Source organism: Ictidomys tridecemlineatus, chromosome 2 (assembly GCF_052094955.1).
Source record: "Ictidomys tridecemlineatus isolate mIctTri1 chromosome 2, mIctTri1.hap1, whole genome shotgun sequence".
In the NCBI taxonomy this organism is placed as follows: Eukaryota; Metazoa; Chordata; class Mammalia; order Rodentia; family Sciuridae; genus Ictidomys; species Ictidomys tridecemlineatus.
Genome location: NC_135478.1, coordinates 97,366,460 through 97,384,838, shown reverse-complemented (window position 1 = coordinate 97,384,838; position 18,379 = coordinate 97,366,460). Strand labels below are relative to the sequence as shown.

The 18,379-nt window shown below is 48.9% G+C and overlaps 1 pseudogene across 1 annotated transcript in view; it reads left to right on the top strand.

Moving 5' to 3' along the window:
• The first annotated feature begins 890 nt into the window (after positions 1 to 890).
• LOC101970523 (transmembrane protein 132B-like) overlaps positions 891 to 18,379 on the top strand; it is a 56,303-nt pseudogene continuing 38,814 nt past the window's right edge. Inside the window, exons 1-2 of the transcript XR_013434893.1 lie at positions 891 to 1,135; positions 12,939 to 13,082. The product of XR_013434893.1 is annotated as a transmembrane protein 132B-like (transcript). The remainder of the gene's footprint in view (positions 1,136 to 12,938; positions 13,083 to 18,379) is intronic.

Here is an 18,379-nt window from a genome sequence, read left to right as displayed (position 1 = left end):
GACTTCCAGGCAGAAGAAGAAAAAGGAGAAGGAGAAGGAGAAGGAGAAGAAGAAAATGTGCCTTTCATTTTAGGAGCCCTATGTCTACTCCACGACTTCTCCCCACTAGCTAGGCACTGATTTGGGCAATTACAAGCATAATCCACTTAAAAAATTAAGTCGCTACTCCCCAGGCCTATGAGAACCGACCTTTTGGGCATGGCAGGCTCCCCAAGCTAAAAGAGAAACAATGAAGCATCATATGCTGCAGCCTGGGACATAGAATCTCCAGCCTCACCCCCCTGCCCCCAGCAGCGACAGGCTCCAGAGCTAGGGGTGCTCCAAAGACCTGGCTCCATCCCCAATTTCTCCTTGTGTGAGACTCATATTCCCTTGAAGCTGAGTTGAAGGACCTTTCTCCTTTATCAATCAAGGACTTCTTTCTTTCATTTCAAAATTCTTTCCTCGAGGGCGGGCGAAACATAACCCAGTCGTCCTTCCTTCTGAGGTTGATCTGAGCTCACCTAGGGTGAGAGCCAGGAGCCCAGGGTAGGTGGGGACCACCGGGACCAGAGTGCTTTAGCTGGTGCAGGACCTGGCCAGGTTTCCAGTCTCAGAACCCATAGCCTTTAGCCGCCAGACACCAGAGGGAGCCGGGGTCCCGCCCTCTCTTTGCTTGCACCTGGTGGAGGGGGAAGCCCCAGAGTCCATAACTTGGCAGAGACTGCTCCAGGGTCCCACTACGCGCCAGGGGAGCGCTGGGAAAACCTGAGAGGACGGAGAACAGGTCAGGAAGCGGTGACGAGGACAGCCCTTCCAGGTCCGTATTCGCAGAGAAACTGCTCTTTCAACACAAGCCTGGGGCACGCGAGTGGCGGCAGCAGCGAGCTGGGTTTTGTTTTGTTCCGCCCCCCCAACAGTTAATAAAAAACACATTCCGCGCCGTGTGCGAACCCAATGGCATGAAAGGATATGCAGTGAAAAATGAGTCTTTCTTTCGACCCTTCGCCCAGTCCCCTTCCTGAGGCTGCCGGTGCCTTGTGTTCTCCACGCACCATGCTACACCTACGCGCATCTGTGTCCATCTGAGTTCCTGCCCTGCACTTTGCTTTCCCACTAAATAATGCTTCTGGAAGATCCTCCTCGGCAGCCCCAGGTGACTTTTAAATCCAGATGGCTCCAGATCTTAGAGCTAAAGCGGGGAATGGCTTAAAGTTGACGTTGGGGTGTGACGACCACCGGGCCCCGCAGTGATCACAGAAGGCGGCGACCAGAGGGTCCAGCTCCATCCTGCGTGCAGGGTGTCTGGGCCGGACACTGCACGAAGGCAAGCGGCTGCGAACACAGTGTTTCACGGTGATTGCGTCAGCCCCTGCCCTAGTCTCCTCTCGCTTTCCCCGCCTCCAGGGTCCTCCTCACCCGCACACGCGCTCCTGGTCCACGCCCCCAGCCCTCTCCATTCATCTTGGGTCGTGGGCGGGATGGGGGCGGCGGGGCTGGAGTGGCTGGGGCGGAGGGGCGGGACCGGGGGGCGGGCCCGCCGGGCAGCGGCGGTGGCGGCTGAGGCGGATGCTATGGAAAAGTTGTCCCGACCCCAGCGCCAGCAGCCGCGGAAGCTGGAGCGCCGCGGCGTGAACGCCGAGAAGCAGCCGGGGTGGCCCTGGACATGGAGCAGCTGGCGGGGTCCGCGGGCGGGCGCTGCGCCCCCGGCTGGCAGCGGGCAGGGAGAGCTGCCGGGAGCAGGATGCGCTTCAAGGGCAAGGCCCCCCGGCCGGCGGCACCGCTGTGCAGAGCGCTGAGCCTGGTGTTGAGCGCGCTGCTGGGCAAAGGTAAGAGGCGGAGCAGGCCCCAGGCGCTGGCTCTGGGGCTGGGAAGAAGTGCAACCTCAAATCTATCCCTTCGCAGACCAGAACTCTCCCGCCCAGCGTTCTCGGGCCAGGCTGGAAATACATTGGTAGAGACAACTTGCCAATTGATGTTAAAAAGCAGGGTTTGCTTTTTTCTTTCTTTCTTTTTTTTGTGGTGCGGGGGTTTGAACCCAGGGTCTTGTACATACTAGGCAAGCACTCTACCAACTGAGCTATATCCCCAGCCCAGGGTTTGCTTTTCAAAAGTCATTACTCACCGCACTGTCTGAAATTCCAGAGGAAGCTGCTTTCCTGGAGGGGACAATTTCCCAGACCTGCCAACTGGGTGCATTTGTGTTTTATATGTGGTTCCTTTCTCCAGGCTGCCCCAGGTGAATGCAGTGATGCACGTGGAGGGTGTGTGTGTGTGTGTGTGTGTGTGTGTGGGTGGGTGTGTGTGGGGAGGGACTTTTTTGTTTTATTTGCAAGAGCCAACACCCAGAAGCCTGCCCTGAATTCTGCTATTAGAGGTCCCTGCATTTCTAGGACTCACTTTCCCCAAATGTAAAGTGGTCATTGGAAATGCCCTTCTCTGCATTTCTCACTGGGGTCTTTGGGATCAAAGGACCTAATGCACAGAAGGTGCTCCCTGGAGGGCTCTGTCTGACTGGGTTGAGCCACAGCAGAGCCCTCTTTCCCTTTTCTTCCCTATATCCTTGAGAGGTCTGAATCAGGTGAGGACTTCAGTTGTGTTTTTAAAACAAATTGTGGGCTTTTCCTATTCAAAGCCTGCATTCATGGTGTGTATGTGTGTGTGTGTGTGTGTGTGTGTGTATCTGTGTCTTCTACAGGATTTCACTTTTGATTTGGAGTAGCGATTGCTACCGACATGCACATAGAAGGGTTAGGAGCAGCTATTTAGTGGGCATACAGAGCCAGGACCAGCAGTGGATGGGGGTGGGGTGATGAACATCACAAGCCAGGGAAGTCCACCCTATAGCAAAGCCACCTGGTTCCGCCTTGATGTGGTTGGTGGGCTTCTCTCTCCTTGCTGCAGTTTCACAGTGTGTGTGTGCATGGTTTGAGGTCTGTGAGGGTCTGCAGTTCATCTTCTGCAAAATGTTTTTGCAGCTCATTTCTCATGATCAAAAGCAGCCATTCAATCCATCCTCGCTTCTGATTCCTCCACACTTGCTCCGTAAGAGCAAATGAGCCTTCTTTAACTTTGTGCTATCATAACAACAACAACAACATCAACCACACTCTAAGTCTTTCTTTGTGAGGATCTACTTGCTGATTTCTGGAATCCTTGAGACCCACTGGTCAATGTTTAATACCAACTATATGTTTATTTTCAACTATGGATTAAGAAGCTTTGCAATTTGTCAGGGCTCAGAAAATACATAGTGGTTCTTAGAAGTTTCCATAATTAGGACAGTTTTGAAAGAAAGGAATCTCTTCTTAAGATTTAAGACGAGCGAGTTGAGGCAAAGTATCTTTGAGCTGGGGGGTTTGATACCTGGGCCCCTAAAAAGCAGGTGGAAGGGCAGGTGGCCTGGGGGTACTCAGAAGCTCATGAAGGTGGTTGGTCACCTGTGAGGCACTGCCAAGGTTATACAGGACCACAGTCTGTTTTCTGAAATCCAGGGACTAAAAATGTTTCAAGAGCTAGGATTATGGAAGTCTTTGAATGGCAAGATACAGAGTAGAGACCCACCTGCACATTCCTAGCAGATGCCTTCCTGTGCTTGGCTCGCAGTGGTGCCCTTCTGTGGTGCCCATAGGTAAGCTGCAGGAAACACAAGTCTCTGTCACAGATCAGGGTGAAGTCCCTGCAGAGCTGAGCTGCACTTCGGAGCTGGCCATCCAGGGAAGTAAACACCCACTGTCAGCCAGACCCTTGCTTCGTCAGCACTTTGGGAATTGGGGGTTTCTGAAAAGGGATTTGGGACCTGTTGCAGGTGTGAGAAGGACAAGGAGGTCGCTGGGGTAGGAGGTCCTCCTCAGCTTGCCCAGGGTCCCACTGGCACGAGGGAATGAGCTCACCTTGCCCTGCCCACGCTTGATGTGTGCGCAGGACACCCAGCACAGAAGCTCACGTTTTCACCCTTCAATCCCTTCCCATCCCTCATGGTGGAACTCCTGTGGCATTCCAGCTTCCTGGAGCTTATTTTGTCTTCTTGGAAGCCATTCTGATTTACTGTCTGGCTCTGATGGGTGCCAGATCTCTCTTCTAATCCGCATCCCTTGACTAGTGCTCCCAGGTCCCACAGCCTGAAGACAAATTCCATTTTGCCCACATAATATTTGCAAACACTAAAATAGGCTCCTGACATTTGAAAACAGGGGAAGTCACATATACAAATCAGGATTTCCACGATATATACATCTATCAAGGCATCTTGTTGCGCTCCGTAACTACTTGCAATTTTATGTATCAATAGAAAAGATTGCATTCTTAGTTCACTAGAAGTTGCATGCAAAAATGCTATCAGATCCTCTTTTGGCTTCTGCCAAGGTGGTCACATAAATGATCCTCTTGATCCTGAAAAAATAATCAGCAATTCCAGCTTCCCTTGAAAGTGCACGTACCCTGCTATCTCCAGCAACGTTCCCATGTAGCTTCTTTGCACCCGTGTGAGCAGGTAGGTCCCTTTCTGAAGGTGCTTATGCACACTTCTCTTCCCCGACTCACCTGCCTGATCCTCATGACCCACTGTACACTTGATCACGAGAGTGGCCAGAGTCAGGCAGGGAAGAGCCTAAACTCTCTAGTTAGCGCCGACAACAGCTTAAGTGGAAAAGAAAGCCTCTGGATATTAGATGTTGCACACATCTGCAGGCCTGAATAATAAAAATGAGTCCTTTCTGTATTAATTGGAGTAAAGGGAAATATTACTGAATTAATGGAATAAAGGAATGGCTGATTGACAGACAGTTTTACAACCATCTACTTTATTTAAAAGCTGGGTTTATTAAAGTGTGACTGCATAGGGTAAAATTCACCCTTTCAAGTGAGTTTTGACAAATGTACCATCCTTGTGCATTGTACAGAGTGTAAATGTGACACAATGGAGATATAATGCATTTCCATCAGCCTCAGAAGCTCTTCTGCTCCTGGGGAGTCATCTCCCTCCTCCACCGCAGCCCCCAGCAAACCCCCATCTCTTTTTGCCCCTGGACTTTGGCCTATTCCTTCAAGCCAAAAAACAGTTGGTGCAGTAAACATGCTGTGAACATTCACAAACAGGTTTTTAACATTAATGTGTTTTCATTTTTCTTGGAATTTCTAGGCAGTTGGTGATTGCACTGCAAACTAATTTTAAAATGTGGTTTGAATGTTTTTCATTCTTTCTAGGTTGTGAATAAATGTCACAGCTGTTTTGTATCTTCATCAGCACTTGATATTATCATTTTGTTTGCTTGATTTTGGTAGATGGGCAGTGGGTATTTTGTTGAAATTTTTAACTTCACTTCTGACAGTGGTGAATATTCTTGCTTGTGTCTAATTGCCATTCTTATTATTGGCAAAATGTGTTTTTCGAACATTGTGCCCATATTTTATTGCTTGTTTATTTTCTTATTATTGACCTTTGAGGGTATTTTGTATATTATGGCTGCAAGCTCTTTATCAGATTGTGTTTTACAGACATTTTCTCCCATTGCATCTTTGGAGGAGCAGAGATTTTAAATTTTAATGAATCTAGTTGATTGATCTTTTCTCTTAATGATTGTGTTTTTGGTGTCCCTTCTAAGCAGTCTTTGCCTAACTCAAGGTCAAAAGGATTCTATATATTCTAATTGATATGTTTGTTCTCTTAGTTACTGAGAATGCTTATATCTCTGAGTTTGGCTTTGTCTATTTAAATTTTATTCTGCTAACTTTTGCTTTGATTATTTCGAAGCACTGTACCCTCTGCATTATTATGTCCTTTGGTTGAATCACATCCATTAGTATAACGTAATGCCTCTCTTTATTCTTGGACATATTCCTTGCTCTGAAGTCCATTTCAGATATTAATGTGGCTGCCTCAGCTTTCTTTTAAGTAGCATTTATGTTTCATTTTTTTGTTTGTTTGTTTTAGTGTTTAGCATCGACCTTTGCAGAAAGCACACAGTCCCAACGGAAACCCATTCACTTGTTCCTTCAGTCTGATGGTCTTCGTCTTTTAATCATTGTGTTTAGACCATTTATATTTAATGTGATTATCCATAGATTTACATTAAGACCCAACATTTTGCTCATGGGTTTCTTCATGTCCCATCTGTTCTATATTCTTTGGCCCTCCTTCTTCTGCCTGATTTTGGACTAGGTGTTTTTGTGATTCCATTTTATCTCCATGATTGGCTCATTACTTAGAGTTCTTTTTAAGTTTTAGTCATTGCTCTAAGGTTTACAAAGTGCATTTTTAATTAATCAAAGCTTATATTTGAGTTATGTTATATACAGGAACCTTGAAAGTGTATATTCCCAGGGCTTTTTCCTGTTCATGTGATTCTTTTCAAGCACAAACCTTCTTACACCATAGGTGCGGCTACCAGAATTGTCAATTAGAGATTATTTGTGCATAATTATAAAAAAATGAAAATCACAGTTACTTGGCTTGCACTTGTTTATGAGTGGGCACTTCTGATATCCTTGGAATCATTTTTCCTGCAGGATTTTATTCTCTCTTCTACCTGCATAGTGAGTTCTCTCGTTTATGTACCCTAGGGATGGAGAAGTTGCTGCTTTCAAAAAGAGAAGACAGGTAATGTCCACCCCAGCTATCATGGGAGTTAGCAAAGTCTCTGAGACAATGAGTTCCAACTACTCTCCGATGGGGTGATTTCTCCTCTTCTGCAGTACGCATACATTCTTTAATTAATGATCTTCGTATAGGTGTGTTCAGACCATCACACTTGCAGATGGCTTGCTCCCTAGAGCTGCCCTAAGGCTCTGTGTAGAAGATCCTCTCTTCTCTCTGTGAAACACTTCTTTCTTTCTCAGCAAACTTTGTGCACTCAGCAGGAGGGTGAGGGTTTGCTTATGAATGAATGGGGTGGGGGGACCACAGTCTGTGTCAGAGAAGCAGAGACTTCATTTTGAGCCTCTGTTCTGCCGGTTCCTGAGTGAGTTGGTCAGAAGTCTTTGGTTGATAGCAGCCAAAACATTGGAGGGCCACCTAGGAAGGAAGTCCTCAGGGATGGGGAGCTCACCATCACACTGAAGGCTGGAGGGCCAGGTCCTGAGAGGAGAGCCTGCCTGCTAGGGGTCACTGATGCCTGCCTTCTGCAGGGCACCCTGACTGGATAAGGGACTTCAGTCATTTTATTCACTTTTATGCTCAGTTTGTAGATTCCAGAGAGAAGGAAGCTCACAACCTTGCTGAACCTTAGAAGCATCTGGAGAATTAAAAAAATAAAAATAAAAAACACCAATCCTTAGTCCTGCCCCAACGTGGTTGAGGGGGGATCTTGGTAGCAAAGGAGGGAGTAGGTGAGGGGAGGGTGGATCACTTTTGATCCTTTTAAAGATCTGTGAGTGCTTTAAGGTACAGTCGGGTGTGACCAGGTCACATATAGGTTCTTCTCTGTCTAGAAGAGACAGCTTGATGGACAGTCCCCCCCATTTCCTATCCAAGGAAAGAGGAGAAGTGCTCTTATCTAAGAGGCAGGGTGGTCGCTGGAGGCAAAGCCCAGGACGCCCTTCCTGCTGCCCCAGGCCTGCTGGACAGTGGGGACCGTGGTGGGGGGCAGCTCTGCTGAGCCCCAGGTGCCCTTTGGTCAGGTGAGGCAGCTCCTTGAGAACAGTGAGTGGGTGGGCTCACACTCTTGGTGCGGTGTGTGGGTCTTCCAGGGCTGTGGCACCTGGCAGGGACCACAACAGGGCAGCTTCATGCAACAGCGAGGCCCAGGCTCCAGACTCGGCAGGCCATGTGTCACCCAGGGGGATCCACACTGCCTCCTCCAGCTCCGGGGCTCCAGGGGCCTTTGGCATCTGGCTGCATCTCCCCAGCTGGTCTTCTCCACATGTCCCTCCCCTCTGTCTTAAAAGGACACCTATCATTGGATGTGAGGCCCCTTCTCCTCCAGATGGTCCTTTTGAGATCCCAAACTTAATAACACCTGCCAGGACCTGCTGTCTCAGTAAGATGCGTCCACAGGTTCAGAGAGGATGTGCCAGGGCCCTTTCCAACCAGTGCACACAGTAGGATTTGGCAGGGGAAGAAGAGCACACCATCAACACAGTGAAGCCGCAGATGTTTACAACTATCCAATGTCACTAAATAATCACCAATGAGGCCAGAACAGCGGAGGCTGGGTTGGTGCAAGGCGGTCAGTGCAGGCTCACGCAGAGCCCAGCAGCCTCTTCTGCTGCAGCAGCGGGCAATGCTGGGCCTGGCCTCAGGGCGGTGTTCTGGACACTGTCCCCAACGCCCCTCCCCTGGGCTCCCAGAGCCACCCCAACACCAGGGCAGCTCTGAGTCTCTCAGGGTAGCTCTCTTTGTCCAGTTCTACATCTTTATTGCATCATTCTTGCTCAGCTGGTGGCTGTGGCTTCACTGTGGTTTGTTTCCTGCTGCTCCCCCACCATCCCAGACGCTGTAGAAATGTGGATGCTACCCCACCCACTTGGGCACATGGAGAATCACTAGCAAATGTTTGAGGCACCAGGGATTCTTGCATTCACAAAATAAAGGGACTTTAAGGAGGCTTTACCCCCTTCAAGACATGCGCACCCGCACACACACCCATACACAAAGCTAACAGCTTCTGCTTTTAATATGAAGTTGCTGCTTAGGGATGATTTCAAGAACAAATAAACAAAATATCAAAAACGAAAACCTCACAGTGTAACAAAGGAACAAAACCCAGAAGTCTCACGCCCTGTAAATTGGGATCAGCACTGCCAATGGGGATTTGTTTACTCTGGAAACAGTGAGGTTGTGTTTGAGGCACTGGGAACAGCTTTCCCCCTCCTTGCCTGATAGAAATGTTCTTGGAAGGAACACCAAATTTAGTCTTTTAGTCCTGAGTCCTTTAGTTGAAAAATGCCAAAAAAACCTACCTTAAGCAAACTATAGCAAAGCCAAAATGAAAAACAAAATGTTTTAGCATGGCGTAACTGAGACATCCATGTTGGCTTCAGGCATAGTTGGATCCAGGAATCATGCAATGTCACTGGATGATGTTCCTCTCCTCTCTCAGCTTCTCTGACCTCTGTGCTGGCTTCATTTTGAGGTCTTCATCAGTATTACCAGCAGCTGGCCCCACTCTTACATTCTTTCCATGCTCCTCTCCTGGAGTCCCCACCCTGGGTGAGGGCAGGGCCCATAGAGTGATGGGAGCCTGTCGGGCAGCTTGCTGCCTAGGTCAGTCAGGACGCGCTCCAGGGAAGCTCCTTAGTTTGCGATGCAGACTCTCTGATGCCTCCTGTAGTGAACAGGGCTTGAAGAGGGCAGTGAGTCAGGAGGGACAGCTTGCCACCAGGAACACACCAGGGTGGCCCTCCTTGGGCGTGGCCTACTCAGCAGGGATTCTCTTCCTTGGCCTGGCTGTCCTTTGGGAAGCACCTGTCCTAAGACAGGAGGTGTCTTGGTGCCTGTGACATCCTGAGGAGCACCTGGAGCCAGATGCATGGTGGTAACCAGGTCGCAGAATGTGTTGGAAGTCTAGATGGTGCGTCAGCTTTTGTCTTTGCTACTGTGAAGTGAAGCCCTCTCCAGGGAAGCCGACTGTGATGACACCAGAAATCCGCTATGTTAAAATGACGCTCAGGAGATGGTTCAGGTTGTTTTCTGAACACTGAGAGGCCACGACATATGGAGTCACCTTACCCTGAGAGAGCCCACGCTGCTCACAAGGTGCTGAGGCCTCCTGGGCCGCTCTATTGACCATGTTCCTATGCTGCCAGGTCCTTTCCCACTGGCACGACTGTCACAGTGGCCACGTCTACTTGGTACATAGCCCTGCGCTCCTCCCAACCCAGGGCGAGTCACAAGCCTGTCCCCAGAACAGTATTGCCTCAGTGTTCAGAACATGCAATGGGTTCCAGTGTACAAGGTTCTGCAACCATCAGTGCTAATTCTAGAACGTTTACATCTGTCCCGCCACACAGACCGTACCACCCAGCGACCTCCATGCCCTTCATCCTCTGCTCCCTTCACAGCCACTGATCCACGTCCCACGTGTTCCAGATATTTCACACACATGGAACTGGCAGATGCATGTCTGGGCTTCTTTCTCTAAACATAATGTTTTTAAGGCCCGTCCCTATTGTGATCTATCAGTTCATCCTTCTCATGACTCAGTGGCATTCCATTGGACAGGCCAGCTTGCTGGGCAGCCTGTTATGGGATCTCTTTAGGCACCCGGCACTTGCCTTTACTCTGGGCACATGCACAGCTCTTGGATGAGCATGGCCATACTTACGCATTCCCAGGAACATGTCGCAGTCTTCCAAAGCCCTGGGACATCTCCTTGCCCATCTCTCCCCTTTAAGCTATTTATGCTCTTCATGCCTCAGAGAGCTGTGCAGGTGAACAGTCGCCTGTAATTGCTTTTGACAAACATCTCCAGGGAGAAGATGAGCCTAGAGTCAGGCCACATACAGCGTTGCCAGTGGGATGCTCCAGGGAACCCACAGACAAGGTGTGTACTGTGGGTGGTTTGGGAATGTGGGTGGGAAAGGTCTCTGGTGGGGTTCTCCTCCCTGTGGTGCCCACACTACTGGCTTTTACTGGGAAGGTGGCGTCATGCTTCAAAGCCATCGCAGAGCTGGAGAATGGGGGAATGGCCTCAAGTTAAAATGCCACCAAGGCCTCTGTGTTTGACCAGAACCTGGCCCTCTATTTCTTGTATAAATGCTCTCCCAGTCATACAAGTGTTTGGGGCATCTCCAGAGCCCAGGAAACATTATTTTGACAGTGTTTGCCAGTTTCCTTGTGACTTTTATGGAGAAGAGAGGTTTCTGATGGCCTCACTGTGACTTTGCCCTTGGTGTTGCCTTCATGGGATGGAAGGGCCTTCCACAGAGAAGTGTAGAGATGCTCTCTAGGCATCAGACCTGGGGCTTCCACAGATAGAGCAGAAAAGACTTTTTCTGTTTTTGATGGTGGATATTTAGCAGTTTCCGTGACCAGATCATTGTTTTGATGTAATATTGGATGTGGTAATTGCTCTCTCCGTGTGCCGACAGTACATATGTACCTACTTTATGATTTTAGAGAGGTTTAACTTATTTACATTATTTTGAAATTATCTTTTCAAGACCCCATTCCAAGCTGGGTGTGGTGGTGCACACCTGCAATCCCTGTGGCTCAGGAGGCTGAGTCAGGAGGATCACAAGTTCAAAGCTAGCTTCAGCAATTTAATGAGATTGGAGGCAACCTTGTGAAACCTTCTGTCTCAAAATAAAAAATAAAAATAAAGAGTTGGGGATGTGACTCAGTGGTTAAGCACCTCTGAGTGGAATCCCTTGCGCCCCCCCCCCCAAAAAAAATCCCACATCGAGGAAAGAACACATGTCAAAACAAGAAGGTTGACTTACCACCCTATTGGATTGGGCTGCTACCTTTCCCATGTGTTCCTTATAAATTTGATATTTTCTCTTGAAAATTAGCTATTATTTGCAGGTTTGATATCACTGCAAAGCAAATCATGTATGAAATGGTACTAAAACTCATACTATCTTGGGAGGGTTGTTGGGGAAGCACAGAGGATGATTATTTGCATGCCAGTCATTTAGAACACCGCCCGTCTCCTAGTAGTTCAGTCTCAGTGGCCGCTGTGGCTGTCATTCAAGGCCTGCCCCCTCTCTTGCCCCTCTCCTGGTTTGGAATGGAGAGTGGGGGGCCAACTGAGGACACAGAGTATGGGACCTGCCTAGTTCATGGGCTGAGGCAGGGATTGGGGAGAGGAGTGATGGGTGACGGCCTGTTGGACTCTCCTGGGGGAGCTGAGCCGATGCTGTGGACTTCCACTGCTGAGCTGAGTTGTGCGGCCGTGGCCGGCTGTCTGCTTGGCCTTCTTCTCCATCCTGGTGTGGAAGTAGCTTCTCCACTGTGGTCCCTGCGTGAGCCTTGAGGTGGCTCTTTAGCTCATTAATTGAGTGAACATTCTGAGCTCCACTGTAGCAGCTGCATGGAGGGCTGTGCTCATGGCACCTTCTGCCCCGAGGTGGGCACAGATGGCCTGTTCAATGTGCATAAGCTCCCTGTGGAGTAGGGGCTTGTTTGTCCCTGTTTGCAGACCAGGGAACCTCTGCATGGGAGGTAACATGGGGCAGAAGCTGCGCAGACTGTGAGAAGGCTGGACTGTGCAGGGGACAGAGAAAAGGGGACAGGAGAAGGACGGGGAGGTGGGCAAGGCCCAGGTGGCCCTCCTCAGTGAGAGGGACCCTACCTTAAGAACAGTAGGGCACTTTCCAGGAGTTTTGATCTGGCAGAGAGATAGTCTGGGTTGGAGATCTTGAGCCCTGTGAAGAGAGACCCAGGGAGAACCCTGGGGCCAGCGTAACTGCCCAGGCCAGAGGCACTGGAAGGGCAGGGGAGCTGGGAGAGGCAACAGCAGGAAGTTGACAGATGGAGATGAATTAAGAAGACAGAACCCACGAGCCCCCAGGGGTCATCAGGGTTTGCAGGGGAATCTCTGGGGTCCCAAGAGTTGAGGGAGGGGCCACGGTGCCCAGCCCAGGTGTGCAGAGGTTTATGATGTGACGAGTTCTCCTTTGCTCTTTGTGCTGTTGTCTTTCTTCATTTGAAACAAAAATGAAGCGTGTGCTCCCTGTGTACTAAGCGTGTACTAAGCCCAGAACATGCAGTCACTGCCCAAAGGACTATCAGACAGAGCTCTGGAGAATGCTGGGGAGAAATCCTGTGCTGGTGTGAGCCTGACAGATGCAAGAGATGCAGGGTGTGGGAGAAAGTGGAGGAGGGAGCAGCTCAGTGCTCCCAGAGAGGCTGGGTGCCAGAAAAGGATCTGGCTGCAAGATGTGGCCATCAGTCTGTCTGGACCCCACTCTCACATGGCTGCATCCCTGCAGGCTCTTAGGGCAGAGGTGGTGTTGGCCAGCCTCACCCTGCTCCCTGTTATCCAAGCTCACTCACCAGCATCTCTTCTCTCCTTCAGGACACGGAGGTTTTGAACACCGCCATTCTCACAGGAAAGCCCGACTTGGTCCCTATCAAAGTCATGGGGATTCAAGAGGACAGTTCCTTGGTGGACATGTCGGAGGCTGTGGAGTGCAGGTCAGCTGATGAGGACATCGTGAAGGTACGTGAAGACTTCATCTGTCTCCCACGTGCACGTGGCTATCATGGCTCACTGTGCCTAGCCTCCCAGATCTGGTGAGCACCCTGTGCTCCAAGGGTTGTGGGCCAGAGTGACCTCACTAAGCAGCAAACGGCTGAATCAGAGACACCTGGGTCAGACAGCATCTGTGGGTGGCTGAGTTGCTCCCCTCTGCCAAGCCTGAATCTCAAGGGCAAATCTGTGCTCACGCTCAGTTCTATCTCCCTCCCCCTCCTCCCTCTCTTTCTTCGTAAGGTGCTGTTCTCTTAGCATCAACAGTCCCCATACCATCTCAATTGGTACCAACTCTCTGTGCCCAATCATTTTATTTACTAAATATATTTTCTTTAACTGCCTCGCTGTTTTGGAGTGGCTGGTTGGCGTGTGGTGTTAATAAATGCCTCCCTGTTTCAAACTTAAAAGCAGATTTGGTCTCATTACAGGATAATAAAACTCATGAGCCTGATGTACTAAATTTTTGTTAGTAACATTAAAATAAGTGACTATTAAATTTTTTAACAGCTCATCCTTTGCTACCTGCCTTAATTTGAATATAACCTGAGGCACATAGCTCAGTTGGGGAGTCTGTCCAAGGGACACTTTTACTGTGTGCTTCATTCTGATTAGCTACACTTCTGACTCCAAATTCTGCCGGGAAGCAGCCCATGTTTTCAGTTTTCCACAGTCTTCACAAGGTTCTCTTTGAACTGCTAAATTGGGTGTTTCTGCCCATTTTTTCTGAGTACGTTGGTTGCTGCTTCTTTTTGCAGCAGAGACCTGGGGAGAAGGGACTTCAGTCTTGAGGACGATCCTTCCTCCTCTGAGTGCGGAGAGAGGCCTCGGGCCCACTCTGTCCCCATGTTTTAGGAGAAGACGTCAATGCCCCGCCCTGCCCTTCCTCGCCTTCTCCCAGCTCTGCTTCAGATGTTCAGCAAAACTGTTCATGGCCAACAGGAAGGCCTTCCAGGGTTCCCCAGGGAGAAAGGGTCGTGGAGGGGTTTATTTCTCCTCAGTGCGACCTGCGGGAGGCTGTGTCTTGGTCTAGAGACAGTTTAGTAAAGAAGAAATGGTGTATTTGTGAGATCTAGTGAAAAACAAGGAGTCTGTAGGAACTCAAGCTTGGTGTCGGTGGTTTCCTGGACTCGGAACGTTAATTCTCCATGAGAAGAAGGCTGGACCAGCTCAAGACCTGGACACACGGCCCTGCTCAGGCGCCTGGAGATGGAACAAGCCCAGGCCTTACCTTCTCAGCTCAGGAGACCAAGTGCTCGCAGGAGATCATGTGCATCGATGAAAACATGGTCAATGTGCCTTTGGCCACACACACTCCTCACCTTCCCCTGCCTTCCAGAAAGCAGGAGCAGACACTGGCAAATGGAGATGACTCTGTGTGCTTATGCCATCATGGACCCAGACAAGTGACTTCCCTCAGTGGGTTCCTTAAGTCCTCAGTCCCCTCCTGAGAGCCTCCTGTGGAGCCCCACACAGGATCCTTATTCTCCTGCCTGGGGAGCTCCACTCAAGGGAGGCCAGTTCAAGTTCAAGTTCATGGATCCCACCAAAAATATCCTCTGTCCCTCCTGATAGGTACAGTTTTGGAAGAGGACAGGTTTTGCCTATTGTAGCCTCATGAAAAAGCAAGTTCTTTAGCAAATGATTATTTACTCTTCTAGGTGTGAAATGGAGCCCACAGATCACCAAGCTCAGCCCTGCAGTAGTACAGGTCCTCTGGCCGTCCCTGCTGCCCGTGTCCGTGGGCCAGACTTAATTAGACAGCTGTGATGCACAGGCTGTGGCTTTACTCTTAATGTATGTAGTCATTTTGCTGTGAGTCCGAGATGGATGGAGGTGTACACAGAGCCCTGTGCTGGCCTCAGCCTCAAACCAGGGACAGCTCTGGACATTGGCACAGTTGTTAATATTCCCAGGACAGCCCCTCAATCTGTGGGGCTGCTGCTCATCCTCTTCTTCACATCACAGGGAACACCATGGGGTGCTAAGGATGAGTTTGCTGGGGAAAAATCTTCATGCACTAGGGGTTCAGTGGCCTGAGTCTGGGATTGAGATGGCAAGGAAGTGGGAATCCAGGAAGATGCAAATTATGGCAGTGCACAAATTAGCTTCTTCAACCTGGGATGGAATGACTTTCAAAGGACAGAATCTGAAGGCATAAATATTTTAAAATATTTATGACCTGACCCTAATTGGGCAAAATTGGAGGGGATAAATGTCAAGTTTTAAGTCAGCAATTACTCTGAAGTTAAAAATAAAAAAAAGTAGGGGATGCATCTTGAGAGTGTGTGTGTGTGCGTGTGCATGCGCACCTATGTGTACGTGCATTGTGTATGTACATGTGGCTGGCTGGCTTTTATTCTTTAATCATTATAGTCATGTAAAAGTGGACAAATTGGTACAGAAATCTGGATTTCTAGTTTCTAATGAAACTAGAGATCAAGTGGTCCTGGGCCTTGGGTCCACATAGGCTGCACCTAGACTTGAGTAGAGGAGACCCTTTGTGTAAGGCCTGCATCCCCCTCAGCTCACCACAGTCCCCACTACTCCCTCTTGTCTCTCTCAAGGAGGTGGAGGGACATTTTCTACCTCAAGTCATACTTAGGAGGCTGGATTTCTGAACTTAGATTTTAGATGAAAGTGAGTTTTTTCTCATACTGTGGTCTCAAAAAAAAAAAAAAAAAAAGAGAAAGGAGCAACAAATGATCTACTTCATTCTGTCATCCTTCAGGCCCTAAGAGGGCACCAGAAAATTGGATTGTGTTCTGCCAAAGAATGTCTGGGTGGCCAAGGGTTCTTGAAATCAAATCACAGGAGGAAAGACTACAGCAAGGGCGAGTGTTTAGCCTGGTGATGAGAAGAGGCCCCAGGGTGAGGTGGTGACAGCGCTTTTATGTCTTTCAAGCGCCATCATATGGAAGAGGGAGATTTGTGCTTTTTGTATTCCTAAAGTGGAAGTTAAAAAAGACAATTTTCAGTTCAGTGTAAGGAAGGAAGAACTGCAGAGGTGGTGAGTTCTTTGGTTAGAAGCATTCAGACAGACAGTAGGGTTCAGATCTTAACTCTACGTTCTTTACCAGACCTTGGGCAAATCTCTTAACTCCTGTGAACTCAGATCCTTATCTACAAATGGGGATGATAACTATATGGTGGAAAGTTACCTTCTATAGAGATTTGTTTTAACATCATTGTGTAAGGTAGAATGAATCACAATCAAAATAGTCCTGGAAAGCCCCTTAGAGGAGACCTGGGCTTTTGGAAGTTCAAAAGACAGTTGATTAAAAAAATGTTTTCCTTGCTTTAAGCCACAGCCAAAGGGCAAGGGTTAGTTTAAAGGAAATGCTGAGGGGCGGGGAGGGTGTGCCCAGGTAAGCTGGCCTTGGGCAGCTGCCTTTTACTCTCTGTGTCTTCTGGTGGAGGTTTCATCTGGTGGCAGCCCAGCTATTCTGTGCATGTCTAGTTGGATTGCTGTTTGTTAGATCTGTGTGATGAAGTCCCAGTGTGAATTTGGGGAATATTTGAATGAGAATGTACATCTAAATGAAGTCACAAAGTTTTTGAGCCATCATATGTCAGTGTTGCACTGATAGATGTGCAAATTTAGATCTGCGCACATATGCATGTCCATGATCACGTCTACAAATCTTAACCTACTTGGTTGTAGGCCGCAGTATCTATGGCTGTGTCTATGCTGTTCCCAGCCTTGAGCACAGTGTCTGGAACAAGTAAATGTTGGTTGAATATTCAAACAAATGAATGCTAGGGATTCCTGGAGGTGGGAAGAGACACAATGCATGAGTGGCTTTCTCGTCTTTTTGGGGCATCTCCATCGAATTTCCTGTTAAGTGCGTATAGAGCCCCAGGAGCTACCAAGGTGAAGTGCATGTAACGTGTTCCCTTAGCAATTTTCAACAGCTCATGAGTATTAAGAGGCACCATTGGTTGAGAATTTATTAAGTGCCAGGTACTACACAATAAGGACATTAGTGCTGTTGACCCACTTCATTTTCACACGAACCTTTAAGCTAGGAACTATCAGGGCCTGGAGTTTGAACACAAGGAAACAGCAAGTAAAAGGGCAGTGCCACTTCTTGTGCTCTAGTGGATGTGGGGGTTGGATCCCTTCCAGGGCCTTCAGACCCATACATCCTGAGAGTCACTCTAATGTCATGTACCACACTGTGTCGGTGAGGTGGCAGTGACAGTCAGGGAGTCACTTGATGATGGCTTACTCTGGATCTATGAAGGACCTGTTTTTCACCCACAGCACCTGGAAGGTGTATGTGTTATTCCCTGTGGTTGCTGTAGCAGGTCACCATGAACTTGGTGGCTACCCATGGTTCTGGAGGTGGGAAGCCAGAGAGAGGCTGGTAGAGCTACCTCCCTCCTCTAGCTTCAGAGGCAGGCTGCCTTCCCAGCTAGTATCCCTCCTCCATCTCAAAGTCAGCAGTGTGACGCCTTCACCTCTCCCCCTGACCCCTGATCCCATCACCACGTCCTCTTCTCTAACTACAGCCCTCCTCTGCCCCTCACGAAGACCTGCCCAACAACCACCCCAGTCTAGGTCCTTAAAGGCATCTGTGACATTCCTTTGCTACACATGTTGCATTCCTAGGACTGGTGTCACAGGTTATATGAATGTGGTGACTTAACACATAGAAATTGTTCTCTTGGAGGCTGGAAGTCTGAAATGAGGGCATTAGCAGCCCCACTCCCCCCAGCGACTCTGGAGAGGGTCCGCCCTTGCCTTGCACAGCTTCTGGGGGCTCTGGGCATTCCTGGGATTATGGCCTCTTCACTTTAATCTCTGCTTCCCTTGTAACCTCTTACCTGTGTCTCTGAATGACCTTACTTTCTCATACTGGTGCTTGTCATTGAATTTGGGGTTACCTTAATTCAGCATGATTTATTCTTGAGATCCTTTAATTTTACCTTTGCAAACACCTTTTTCAAAACAAGGTTGTGTTTCTCTGCACTTGCAGTTGTTTTGTGTCAGTGGATTGTGGCTTCTAGAGTCACCGAGGCCAGTTGAGTTTCTCAGTAGGAGATGAACTTGTACATGCTCCCAGAGAAATAAATATAAGTTCATGAAGATCTCAAAATGGTGCCTCCAGCCTGTGGCTGCTATGAGTAAGTGTCTGGCCTTCCGGTATCAGCTGGACTCATAATTAGGAGATATTAAAGGGCCAATAACAGAGCACTAACACGTGAGAGCCTTACCTGCCCAGGAAGAGTCTCATCTCCACAGGTGACCTGGGAGGGGTCAC